This window comes from Podarcis pityusensis (genome assembly GCF_964106645.2).
Source record: "Podarcis pityusensis genome assembly, chromosome: 13".
Taxonomy (NCBI): Eukaryota; Metazoa; Chordata; class Lepidosauria; order Squamata; family Lacertidae; genus Podarcis; species Podarcis pityusensis.
Genome location: NC_138038.1, coordinates 25,550,529 through 25,564,670, shown reverse-complemented (window position 1 = coordinate 25,564,670; position 14,142 = coordinate 25,550,529). Strand labels below are relative to the sequence as shown.

At 43.5% G+C, this 14,142-nt stretch overlaps 1 protein-coding gene across 5 annotated transcripts in view; it reads left to right on the top strand.

Annotated features, from left to right (window-relative positions):
• The first annotated feature begins 113 nt into the window (after positions 1–113).
• The window catches only part of WIPF2 (WAS/WASL interacting protein family member 2), a 31,413-nt gene continuing 17,384 nt past the window's right edge, over positions 114–14,142 (top strand). The window contains exons 1-3 of one of the 5 annotated variants that reach the window (XM_080978340.1): positions 123–240; positions 7,602–7,794; positions 8,584–8,686. The gene's annotated coding sequence lies outside the window, so the exon portion shown is untranslated. Of the gene's footprint in view, positions 241–1,536; positions 1,632–7,601; positions 7,795–8,583; positions 8,687–11,652; positions 12,835–14,142 lie in introns of those variants that run through there. The other 4 variants (XM_080978341.1, XM_080978339.1, XM_080978337.1 and 1 more) reach the window with 4 other exon arrangements.

Below are 14,142 nucleotides of genomic sequence, written 5' to 3'. Positions count from 1 at the left end.
CTGCTCAGGCCTCTTGGACCTTCTTAATATGGCGATCCACCCACCCAGCCTCACTTCCTCCCACCTACCCCAAACGGGAAAAGGCGGGGCCACGTTGCGCGTGCGCGTTGGCCCCGGGGAGTGCTCTTCGACGCCATTTTGCGTGGCCGCCGGGCGGGCACACGGCTGTTTCCGGGTTGCAGGCCCCGGAGCAGAGAGAGAAAGAGAGAGAGAAGACCAGAGAGGCAGAGGAGCTTGTGGGTAAGCGAAGAGGGCTGCGAAATCTACAACGGGGGGCGGCTGGTTGGGTGTGGGATACGTGGCCTCCTTGAGAACCCTTTGGTTGGGTGGGTGAGTGGGCGGGCTGCGCTTTGACATTTGACCCGTGTTCCTGCGGAGGTCACGGGGCTGGGGAGTGGGCGAGCAGGGGCGGGGTGGAGAGAGAGGGCTCGGCGGTGAGGGGCCAAAGGGATGGCGGGAGGAGGAAGCCCAGCAGGAGGGACTGGGAACAGGGGGGAGAAGAGGGGTGGGCTCCATTGGCCTGTTGTTGAAGGGGGTGGGCGATTTGGTAGGAGCCCCTGGGCGCTGGGGGAGGTGAGGGGGAAGAAGAGGGGTTTCTGGGGTGAGCAAAGGTGAGAGGATACTTTGATTCGTTGACCAGGAGAAATTTAGTATAAAGAAAGGGGCCTGGAAGGAGGAAGAGGAGGAGGAGAGATTGGTAAATTGTATTTAAATTTTATTTTCCCCCAGTGTCGCCGCTTGTTTAGGTACTGGGGTTATTTCAAGCCAGGGGTTGCTAGAGAGGAGTGCGGGCGGGGGGGAGAGACCCTTGGTGTGTGTACAGGCTGAGGATATTGGGAGGGTTACGCATGCGAGAATTTATGGGAGAGGTGGGTCAAGAGCATTGCGGGGCTTGGTTAGCCCGGTTTGAAATATTGTAGTTGGTGTTGAGCAGGTGCTTTCCGGGGAAGGGGTGTGTTGCAGCGCCAGAGGTTTTTGTCTGCGGGTGATTGAGGATTTAGACGTAAGCTGAACAGGTGAAGCAGATAAATATGTGGTGGTTTATGTATCTGGGTGATACATTGAGGGTGAATAAAATAGGAGCAGGTGACAAACTGTCAGGAGGGAGGGAGGTTTACATAAGCTGCTGTGAATTTTGTGAGGGCTATACATGATATACTTTGCTGCTGAAATGGTGGCATGGAGAAGTATCTGTGGAAGGGGGCTAGGTTATTTAGAGGGTGATTGAGGGTGTGGCATTGAGGAAACTGCCTTTTTTCTTCCTTATTCTTCTAAGTTGCTGGATGTTGAGGGTCAGACACAACAAGAATTGGTGACGAGGAGGGATATGAGTTTCTTTGGAGTGTCACCCATAATATTTTGTTCTTAAGCTCCAAATGAGGTACTCGAAACTTAGATGCGCACAAAGATTGAGGGAGTTTTAGTATGTCCTCTGAATATGAGCTGAATGCGCTTGGAATCTGACATGCTTACAGGCAAACTGCATCTGCTTAATTCCCAAAGTCCTCTATTCCTTTTTGCTCTCTTCCAAACCAGGGCCTCTTCCGGATTATATGTTGTCTTTCCCTTTGCTGTAAATGGCCTTTTGGGCATATGCTGGGTGTGGTCACCTTTTCGTTCCTCCTTCAGAGGTATGTGTTGTCAGTCAGTGAATAACTTTAGTTCAAGGAACTGTGCACTCACCTTTCTGCAGGTGGAGTTGCCTTCCTCGGTTGCTTTCCTTAGAATGTTATCAGTGCTTTTCTGACTGTAGTATTTGTTCACTGAATATGTGGTTCTCAAAACTCTCAACATACTTGGAAGTGGAGAGTGCAGAAATACCTGCAAGTTAGGAGGGGTGGGATTATGTATTAAGGCAGCGTGCTGGCATACAGCTTTCTCACTGAACAGTTATTTGCATATACCTTTTCCCCATAGAGCTTTCTCTTTCCATTAGATTCCTCCTTCATTGCAGTCCTTGCTCACTGGGGATCATGTTCTGCTTCGGTTCTATGATGGCTTGCTGGAGTAAAATGATGGATTTGGGCAATTTATAATTTTTCAGCTTCCCTATACAGTGGTACCTCGGGTTAAGAACTTAATTCATTCTGGAGGTCCTTTCTTAACCTGAAACTGTTCTTAACCTGAAGCACCACTTTAGCTAATGGGGCCTTCTGCTGCTGCCACACCGATTTCTGTTCTCATCCTGAAGCAAAGTTCTTTTTTTTTTTAATTAATATTTATTAAAGTTTCAGAAAAAATAAAATCACATTAATAAACACAAATTTTTTTAACAAAAACAGAGAAAAATACACAAAATACAAAATACAAAGTACCGAATAGAAAAAGGTAAAAAAAGAAAAAAAGAAAAAACAGTTAAAAATAATTCCGTCCTTTCATAACCTCTTTTGAGTTTACTTGTTTCTCGGACTTCCTCATACCTCCCTCTTTTGTATTCCATTTCAGTTTGTAAACCCAGCAATTTCTTACCCTCCTTTTTAATTCCAGTCCTAAATCTTGATATATTATGACATTAGATTTTTACCTATTTGAACCCATTTTTCCATTTCTCTTAGTCTTTTTGGTCCTAATCCTTAATCTTGATACATTTATAGCCTTAAAACCTGTTCAGCTAGAAGCCACTTAACTTCAGTCCAACATCACTCTAACATTCATTGATTTTGCAGTGTTTCTGTAAATAATCTTTAAATTTCTTCCAATCTTCTTCCACCCTGAAGCAAAGTTCTTAACCCGAGGTACTATTTCTGGGTTAGCGGAGTCTGTAACCTGAAGCGTCTGTAACCTGAGGTACCACTGTATTCTAAATTGGATATGGTCCTTGGCTTTGCAAAGCATTGTGCGTTTTAAGACTGCAATGTAACTTGTTCCTGTTGCAGTCAACATTGCATGGCACTCCTGGTTTGCATGTCTTGCCCTCTTAAATGTGTTGCTATTTGCATGCCTGTGATGGGTAATTGTCATTCCAAAATGTGTGGAACCTTCTTTGAAGTTTTATAAAACAGGACAGATTGCACAGTTATCTGTCAGGGATTACTTTTGGTACAGGATACCCTGTAAACATGAGAAGGCTCTACTGCAGAGATGGGGAATCCAGTGCTTTCTAGACGTTGTTGGACTCTCTAATTCCCATTAGCCCCAGTCAACATGGTCTGTAGTTGGGGAGGATGGGAACTGTAGTCATGAAAAGCATCAGGAAGGCTCCATGTTCCCTGTTCTGCCCACCTGGATAATCTAGTTTGGTCCCAATTCTGGGTTTGATTCTAGCACCTGCCTGCCAGAGTATTGTTCTTTGTTCTTGTGCTGGCCTGACCGGTGACAGGGCCTTTTCAGACCCTGGAATGCCCTCCTTAGTGAGGTGTGTTCTCTCTCATTATTGATGTTCACGAGAAATTAAAAAAAAAATCTGTTTACCAAAGCATTTGATGACAGAAGGAAACTGTTGCTGACAACCCTGATCACTGATTGTGAATGTTTTTAACTTTTAAAGAATGTTTTTAAATTGCTTTTAGATTTTAAAAATATGTTTTGCCATTACTGTGTCAGCTGTCCTGGGATGTAAATCCAATAAATAAAATAAATATTGGTGCCAGTTCTGGAATGATGCATGTGTTTCTTTTCTGAGCAATAACTACAGTATCTCCTTTCTACATGCTGCTTTCTCTGCCTGTAGTCTTGTCCTTGGCCTTTCCATTTTCCATCTTCCAAAATCTGTTGTTGTATAGAGATGCTAGTCCTCCTTGTTTCTGATTATAGTAGGCAGAAGAGTGGAGCAAGAGACAGGCCTCAAGGTGATTAAACTTGATTGTGGGGTTCTGGCCAGTGCAATTGGTACAACACTGAGAAGGGAGGCCAATTATTCCAGCAGGTCTTTAGGAACTGACTGGGAAAAGGGCTCATGCTGTGATGTTTTGTTTTCTTCCACCTAGCTATATTTTCAAATATATATTTTTGTAGTGTTTCAGTTCTGTAAGTGTTTCATTACTTTTAACGTCCATATTTTCTGTTTTATCCTGTTTTATTTGTAAGGCACCTGGGGTAAGGCAGGATAATAATAAGAAGAAATACTATGGGAAGGATCCATTGGATAGGGTCATTTAAACATTACCTCATTGATACAGAAGCCACTTATGGAAAAGCAGATTGGCTCCAATAATTTTTAAAGCAGGGGTCAATAAATTTGTGGCTTTCTAGATGCTGTTCACCTTATAGTATGGCCAGCGACCAGGGATGATGGGAGTTGTAGTGCACCAACATCTGGAAGGCCACAGGTTCCCCCACCCTGGTTTTAAGGACCCCTGACTTGATTACGTTTGGCATGCCACTCACAGTCTCTGTTTCCTCTATGATAAGGTAAAGGTAAAGAACACCTGGATGGTTAAGTCCAGTCAAAGGTGACTATGGGGTTGCGGTGCTCATCTCGCTTTCACGCTGAGGGAGCCGGCGTTTGTCCACGGACAGCTTTCTGGGTCATCTGGCCAGCATGACTAAACTGCTTCTGGTGCAACTAAACACTGTGACAGAAACCAGAGCACACGGAAACACTGTTTGCCTTCCTGCCACAGCCGTACCTGTTTATCTACTTGCACTGCCGTGCTTTCAAACTGCTAGGTAGGTTGGCAAAAGCTGGGACAGAGTAATGGGAGCTCACTCTGTTGCGTGGATTCGAACTGCCAACCTTCTGATCAGCAAGCCCAAGAGGCTCAGTGGTTTAGACCACAGCGCCATCCATGTCCCCTATATAAGTCTGTTTCCCCTGTATGCAATATGGGAATATTGATGATGTTTTTGGAGATAGCTAAATTCTATAGGCATATAATACATAAAAATGTGCTTCCTGGAGAAAAAGTTTATTAAATACAATTTTGGCTGGTATTGGATGATATTCAGTGCTAGTGCTACTCAGAGTAGACCCATTGAAGTTAATGTATGTAACTGGTTCATTAATTTTAATGGGGCTAACCTCACCCAGAACTTATCTGAATACAACTCATTGTATCCATTCAATACGTTGCTAATTGGATTTCTAAAATAGTTCATTTTTAGACAAAAAGAATTCTGCAGAAAAATATAGCTGTTTCTGCGGAATTATCCACCCCAAAGTACTGCATTAAATAAGCTTGGATTGTTTGCTGTGTTAAGTGTGCATACAGCAGAACCGTAACTTATGAATGCCTGAGGGATGTTAGCTTTGCATGAGGTACCTGTAAAATATTACACCAATCCACCGCTTCACATTGTACAGCTTGCTGTACACCTTCCCCCTTGTAAATGACTCAGGTACTTGACACAAAATCAAGTGAAACCAACAAAACAATATTCTCACTAAACCAGTGACTTTCAAATGATGTTCTGGGGAGCCCTGGGTTTCCTTGGAAGCTTATAGCAGAGATTCCTCAAAGAGTAAATCAAGACTAGCAGACAGGCTTCCCCGAAAGGCAGCTTACCAACCACTGCTGATTATCCCTTAATACACATCTGCAGGTGAGTATTGGGTGTGTTCCAGGCGCTCTCCTACAATGAAGTCCGACAAGCCTGGGAAGCACTTTCGTGGACTGAGGATCTGCCTTGAACATCTTTCAATCCTCTGCAACGTGCAAGGTTTCTTGGGAGAATGGTGGCAGACAGGGCAGTGTGGAAGTGATTTACAGAGATGTAGAAAGCTTGCTAACTACTACCTTGAGCCAGAACTAGCATTGGTTATACCAACAAAAAACTAGCCCTCAAATAAGATTCCTATAGTACTTTCCATCTCTTACTGCATAATGTTTCATGCACTAGAGCCTGCATCATTGGATATAGAAGGGGCTTTCTGCATTGTGGATAATAGTCATTTATGTAAAGGGAACAGTCGGCTTACAGTGTAAGGTGATTTCAAGGTGGCTTTCTTTTAAAATAGCTGTGGTGCCTGGAAATAATATGTTGCTGTTAGGTAAAGCTCAAGTAAATTGTGGAGCTGGAGAAGGTGAAAATCCTGATGAAACCTCTTAAACAGCTCCTTATTAATTAACTTAGAAACAAGTCATAAATATATTGAGGCATATTAAGTGAGGCGGATGGTAACTTTTCAGGAAGCACTGTTGTATGTCAGCCGTAACAAGTTTGCATAGTGTAGTGATGTGTGTGCTCATTTATCCACGAATGTAATGGTAGTTGTGCATGAGGATTAAGCACCACATTGGTGGTATGAGCTGTTCTGTGTGGAATGATCATGATTGCCTGAAATCCATTCACATGGCCATCTAGGCATGTCATGATTCAGTATGTATGGTGGTCGTTATGATTCTTCTTAGGAATTTCCGAATGTTACCCTCCTTTATAGCACTGATTTTCGCAACCCCTGGCCTATGAATTTTTGGTACCAGACAAAAAGTGTCAAAGGGTTTTTTGTGGGGTTGTAATCATAGTTCTGCCTCATATTGGTAGACAAAATCCTTAAGAGCGATGGTAATTTTGGGCTAATGCCTGAGACTGAGGGCAGTCTATGTAACAGTCTAGTCTGGGATTATGTTGATGGGTTTGGATCACTGAGTAGCTGTGTGTGAGGGAAATGAATTCACAGGTTGTGAAAGAGTGACTCAAGGTCACCACACACCTATGATATGTCAGGTTTAGGGCGGAAGGATGGGCCACGAGGCCGTATAAGTGCTCTTCTCGAGTGAATTGTGTGGCTTGACAGGTTAACGTTATTTAGAGCATTTTGATTCCTTTGGCGCTTTCTCAAGTTTTAATCAATCTCCTTCTTGAGGAATATGAAGTGGATGTTACATTTCCCCCTGTGTTTGAAGATATACTGATGACATCAGAATAAATTGATCCACTGAAGTGTGTGCTTGCATCCTTTATTTTAAGGATAGACTTAGTTCTTATAAGAACAAGTATGAACAGCACTGATGGTTTGCATTTCTTCCCTGTTCTGTAATTGTGGGAGAAGGAGTCATTACTTGAATGATTTCAGTTTAACAACTGCTAATGTAGTTTAATTCCTGCTCATTTCAGGAAAAAACCCCACTGTATACTCCTCCTAGGACTTGGGAATGCTGCTAGGGCTGTATGTTTATTCTCTGACATCAAAAAGTATGTACCTTCACAGTTAAGGTTGGACACCTTCTCCTTCGTGTGCTGGCTTTTCACAGGTGTGGAGCTTTTATGACCGAGTATTCAACCTTTTCTCCTCTCCTTACGTTCTGAAATATACAGTCTGCAAAGTGCGCTTTCTGAGATTGGGTCAACAAATGTGGCAGAATAAGGTGAACTTTTCCACTTCAGAATGCTGGTGGGGATAACATTTTTTTTAATGCTTCCCCCTGTGTGAAACAATACCCACTCCCTGGAAATAGAAAACAAGCAAATTTTTTAGCCTAGCTCTTTGCTTGCTATTCTGTTTTTATATTTTCAGGGATCTTTTCCCTTAGGAGAGCATAAAAAATGTGACGCACGCCCATACACTGCACACAAGATACCTGCTGTCCATTCTACTGAATGAATAAAGGAGGGAAGCGGGAGCATGGATTGTTGTTTGAAGAACATGTTCTTGTACCTTGGAACAGTTATTTAAATGTTGTCAGAGTATAAAAAGATAAGTCTGCTCTGCCCCTTTTCAGGGTCCACCATAGAGAGGAAGCGATAGCATCTTCTTCTTCTTCAGAAAACCAAATGGAGGAAGGCCTTGCTTGACTGAACACAAGCAGCCTTGTGAGGAATACATTCCTGCGTATAAAGAATGCTTAAGCAGAAAGTCTGTGCACATCGTAATCCATGCAGAAGTATCTAGCACCGTTTATATTCCTGCCAAAGGTAGTGTGGGAAATGCCGTGTATAACTAATGATTGAAAAGTCTATCCTATTCTGCAGATTCCTTGTAGATCTTGGAAAGAGTCTTAATGTAAAATACGGAAACGGTGTGAATGAGCAAAAATATTAGAAGTGAGCGAGCCAGCTTGTTTGCTCCGTTTTGTTGCTGCCCTAACATTTTGTGTAAAAGGAGACTAGGCAACAAAGAGCACTAAATTTGGAGTGGGTGGAGGAAGCAGGTGCTACTTCCTTGAAGTGTTCCCCCTTTCCCCTCAATATTTGGTTTAGGGTGTTCCTTGCAAGATGCTGTGGGTTTTGGCACCTGCATCCCAAAGTCCCCATTTAACCTTTCTCAGGCCATGCTTGAGAAGCCGTGTCTGTTCATGCGGCGCCTCTCCCAGCCCGTGGCAATGTTGCCAATCCAATCATCCCTTTGTGTCGCAAGCTGATTCAATTTAAGCCACGGCGGTGCCCTACTTGGCGTGTTCAGATCAATGTGAGAGCTTTCTCTTGGGCCCTGCCACCTTAGCTTGTCTCCTACAGCACTTCCATCATGGGCTGGTTTTGTCTTCCGGCTTGGAAGGCCCATCTCCCACATGTTTCTAGCATTCCAGGTCTGTAGGTCAGCCTTCCAAAAAATAAAGTAAAATGGTGTGTTTTTAAGAAATGCCAGATGGCCCCCACACTTGTCCCTAGATGTTACAAGGCAGTTTCAGGTAAGGATCCAGTCAGTTACTCGCCCTGGGCAGGAGGTTAATAGGAAGACTGCTATGACCTATTCATGTCTTCTAGGTGTTTTCGCGGCTCTTATTATGCAGTTGTAAGAAATTTGCCTCAACTGTCCATTCAGATAGCATTCTTAACACTCTCCATACTACAGGCTTTGGGGGAGAAGGTCAGTGATATGTTAAAGTACTATAATGTGTGTTGATTTTGATAATTGTACTTCACCTTATTAATGCTGCTCCTTTTACTGGTTTGCATATGCACTAATTACATTACCACCACTGTTTTCTGGCCTTGTTGTAGCTGCAGTGTTCTTAAAAGAATGGTTAGCATGTGCCTGGACTGCAGGATTGGTACCTGGGGAGGAGGGATGTGTACCCTGTTCAAATATTTGAGATACGGCAGGAGCAGATATGGCAGTGGGGGGCAGACAAGCCATTCCAGGGAAAGGGAGATCAGAGACATAAAAGTTGCCCGCTTTCCACTACCTCCCCCACCCCCTTGAGTTACCCTATCAACAGATGTTGCTGCTAAATCACATCATTACAGTCGTACCTTGGAAGTTGAACGGAATCTGTTCCGGAAGTCCGTTCGACTTCCAAAAAGTTCGGAAACTAAAGCGCGGCTTCTGATTGGTTGCAGGAAGTTCCTGCAGCCAATCGGAAACCACCGAGGCCCCGTCAGACGTTCAGCTTCCAAAAGAACGTTCGCAAAGCAGAACTGTCACTTCCGGGTTTTGATCGTTTGGGAGCCAAAACGTTCGACAACTAGGCTGTTCGACTTCCAAGATACGACTGTATTATTATTATTATTATTATTATTATTATTATGAGCAGCAGCAGCAGTTAATAAAGAACATAACATTTTCTAAGCAATGTACAGATGACAAAAAGATAAGACCCAGGCCAAAGCTTCTCAATGTTAAAGGAAAAAGGAACAGAAGAGAAAAAGAAAGCAATGGAGTTTATATATGGGATCAGCTTGGTCCAGGAGATGGGGCATATGAAATCTCCAGTGGCTCCTGTTCCCTGACCAGGAGCAGAGCCCAGGGCATGCCTGCTTCTATCTAGCACTTGATCCTGGCATGAATTACCAAGGCATGGATAGACAACTGGACAGACTGGAGGGCTCAGGAGGGGCGTGTGATTCATCAGGATGTAGTCTTCCTCTCTAGGGTACCTGTGTTTGTACCTGGTGTGGAGCAGCAGTTTGGTAAATTCCCCTGAGGACATTGTCACCAAAGGTAGAAATACATTCCATTATGCTGACCACATTGCCAACATTTTGCAGAAGATGTTTTTACTATATGAGGTAATCTTACGGTGGTATAATGCCCCCCCATACTATTTTGAGCATAGCTCTTTCAGCCCTTACAGAATTATTGCAAATTCCCCCTGCAATCAGAGTCATTTGTGGCATCTCCTAGGTCACTTTCCCAACACTCTTTTAGGTCACGAAACACAAATGTTCTGTATCGTTTAGATGTCCATCCTCTCATGTTAACAAACAACACTTGAAAGTACAAACTGTTCAAAATCTTTGAGAGTGAGGGCAGCTTGAGCCTATTTCTTGTTGTGATATAAAAGAGGTGGTTTGTTTCAACACCAGCCAATTACATCCCAGGGTTCCAAGTTTCTCCTGCAACACCCTTCCTCCAAGTGGCTCAGAGTTTCAAGTAAAATTCATTTAAATGATATAAACCTTTCCCCTACCCCAGCCATAACAGTACTGAAGCCTGTTCTTATTAAAAGGGGGGGAGGGACATTTTCATCCTGTATTTGCATGCCCATTGAAAGAATAGCATCTCTTGAAATTTCCATATTGTGTGTTTCTTCCATTTGAACCCATGCCTTTCATGTATCGCTAGTTATTAGGGATGTAGCCTGCCTTAACTCATTGGCTTCATAATACAGGTTAATTTTTGGTGTTTCCCAACCACCTGTTTTGCCTGTTTCATACAGATTGGATTTATTCACCCAAGCCTTTTTAGATCCTGATATTTCAATGGCCAAATTTGGGCTGAAAAATTGAAAAGAGATAATAACTTAGGCAGACAAGACATTTTTTTTTTTACGGAAGCAATTTTTCCCACTATGGAAAGATTAAAGGAGGTCCACCTTCTAAAATTACTTTTAATTTTTTTCTACCATCAGGGTGAAGTTGGCCAGAAATAGTTTCTTTAGGTTCTTGGTTACCCAAACTTCTGAACATTGTAAGCTTTATGACTGGTCCTTCCATCAAAGCTATTGTCTCTTTGTGGAATACAGAAATGAGTTTCACAAATGACACAGTACAATATATTTGTAACTGTTCCATGCTTATACTTGGATTTCATAAGTCACTTCAAATATAGGCTGCGAGAGGGTATGCAGCTGAGATTAAAGCAAAATTTTTGTTGCCATTGCCATTTTGCAGCCTGGTGACTGAGGCAGAGAGAAAGGACTTGGTGAGCTCATGGTAGATGTAGAATTTTGTTTGGGGACATCATGGCACATAGTTCAGTCCCTTAGTCCCCATGCAACACCAGCTCCTGAGGGGGGAAGTTCTGTAATTGAGAACTGTCAGTGGGATGGCTCTTGGCATGTCATTGCTGTCCAAATGTGTTGTTTTAAGTGGCATTCAGAGGATGCTCTTGGCTGATCTTGGTAAAGTATAGGAAAGGCATAATCTGCTGGCCCAGTCCCTTAGCTGGGTGCCTTTATTTGAAGTCTCACCCAGTGCTTTCAGACCACAGTTAGCATTGTTAACAGGTGTTAGCAGTTTGGGGAACTGAGAGTGCTTGGGTGAATAGTGAGCTCTAGGAAGAGGTTAAAGCAGGGGTAGGCAACCTAAGGCCCATGGGCAAACAAGCAGCCCACGGGGGTCGTTTAATTGGCTCCTGAGCCGCCCCCGAACCAAGCCGTCCACTCGGCAAGTCCCCATGCGCTGCGCTAAACTAGCGCTGTGTGGGGACTCACTTCTGCGGTGCCAGAAATTGTGTCTGCACAGACGCAGATGCCGGAAATTGTGGCCATGCGTGATCCAGCCCACGGAGGGATCTCTGCTAGAGTGAACCAGCCCAGGTGAGGTAAATCTTGCCGACCCCTGGGTTAAAGCCTGCTCCCCATGTCTGAGAGATCACTGTCCCCATGTTGCTACTACCTATTAAATAGCTGTTAATAGCTAGGAGAGAGAGGAGGCGTTTCACCAATACTGTACAGTTTTGCTGCGTTTATCACTCTCGCTGCTGCCATTCACAGAAAGTTGCATTGTGGGAGTAAACATGTTTGCTTAGTTCCATTTAGGGCATATGAGGCACGCAAAAGGCGACCATCGTTAGGAAAGTAATTGTCAATATCGTAAATGCTGGGCAGAGAGAAAACAGCATCTTGTTTTTGCAATAATGAGGGCGATTATATCTGGCTCGCTGTGTTTCTGGGAAGTTAATGAGCCAGGGCATCTGTTATCATTAAATCACTTCTATTCCCACAGTAGCAGTGCTACAGCAAAATAAAAATAAATAAAAATTCCAACACAAGTCACTAGTAAGCTTCAACATGGTGACATAGTACCTTGGGGGTCATCTTTGGCACCTTCAAGGCTGACCAGCACATTGTGATACAGGCATTTACGCATGTTCATTATGTGCGCAGTTGCGCACATGCGCATCACGCCAAAACCAGAAGTGACATGAAAATGTCACAAAAGGGGCAGAATGGAGTGTTTGTATACCTTTTCAATGGTGTTTCAAATATACGCGACTTCACTCGGTGCTTTTTGTAAATTCTAAATCCTTCCCCTCTAAATTCAGATCCTTCCCCTCCACCCCAGTAATCATGTGCACAGTTTAATCACCAAATTTTCACAAGCAAAAAGCAGAGGAGACTCAGGCAACTTGCTCCACAGTTGCTTGATTCAGTGTTTTGCTTAGAAAAAAAGTCAGTGTTCTACTACATACAGCAAGTGAAGCAATGGGACAAACTCCACCAGTCAATCAAGGGTTTTTCATGCTAGGCATAGCTTCGGCTATCTTTGCCAGCTTACATGTCTTGCAGCACATGCATTCCCAGAGACTGCGTGATTAATTGAGTGCTTGCTGCCTTTGGACCAGTCACTTCCCATCCTCCTCAGGTGACCATGCTTTGAAACTATCACACCGCCCCCATAACATTGTAGTCACATCATGGGCATTGCGTTTTTGCATGCTTGTAAACCCAAGTGTGACTGCACACTGGGATGAGAGTCGGAACAGGAATGGAATCGGAGAGGCAGAGCTTCAGTAGATGAAACAAACTAAATTGTGTTCTCTGACTTCTTGATTGAAAGCTCCTATCTTGGGTATGTTTTATTTTCCATCCAATTTTATTCCCTTTCAAGTAGTTGTGAGGATCTTTTAGTACTTTCATTGTACAATGCTAAGAACTTTTTTTTAAAAAGGCATGACTCAGTGGTGGCAAATATCTAGCCTTGGGTGTACATATCTCTGATTAGATTGCTTTCCTACTGAATATGTTAGTATCTAGCATTTTTATTCCTAAATTGGAGATCTGAGTAAATAAGGGGATCTGATATTCCAGGCAGAGAAAAGAAGCTCTCTGAGGACAGCTGCAGGTTAGGTTAGACTGACTGTCCTTTGGGCACCAGTAAACTTGTAGACGTTGACCACAAGTAACGAGGCAGAGGATGCATAGATCCTGGTAGCATGAAATACTTTCAACAACAGCTGGTTGGGGCAAAGACGTCTGACAATGAATCGACAATTGTTTAATCGGGTTGCATTTCTAATATCTAGCCTGTTCTAAACAATAAAAGGTAGAGGCGCCCGATTTGCAAACAAGTGGGGACGGGAAGAAGGAAAATAAGCAGTGGAATAGAAGCATGTATATTCTTGTGGAGTATCGCCCAGCCAGCTTTAAGGGAGACCGACTTATAGGTCAAACAAAATATCAATGGTCCAAAAAGAACAAACAAAAAACATTTACCTAACAATAGGGAGAGTGTTTCCATTTCATTAATGGTGTGAAACATGGTGGCAGCACTTCTCCAGGTTGATCTCTTTGAAGGCTCAGTCACTTTGCCAGAGTTTTGGATGCTTGGCTGTGCAATCTCTTGTCAACTGCCGCTGTCTTACCAGGCAGAGCTGAGATTTCCAGTGATGACTTCTAGACAGCCTGTCACAGTTTAAGGAAGGTTGGCAGGTAACCACTAGACAGATTGTCTGTAGCGAGCAGGAATCTTCCTTAGAAGACCAAGTAGGAAAACCTGAACGAAACACTTCTTCCTTCATCCCTTCTTTTTTTGGGGGACCACAAGTGACTAGCCAAGGGTGTGTGGAGGCAAACAGGCTGGCAAAACATCCAATAGGCTGGTGATTTTAATGACTTTATTTGCAAGAGCTGTTTAAGGGTAGCCTGTGAGACCATCTTTGCAAACTTGGCTTGTTTGCCACGAGGTGCTATGTTGCATTTAACATAGTGCATTTAATTCTCTGTTCCTCTACAGTCCTGTGTTTGTCATTACCGTACTTAGGGAAAGGACAGCAAAATGATTATTTGAGAGGAAATGCTCCTTCCTGCCACATAGCTTGCACGCCGCTTTCGTGAATGTTGAAATTGGAGGTACCTAATATTTTCTGTTCCCTGGATA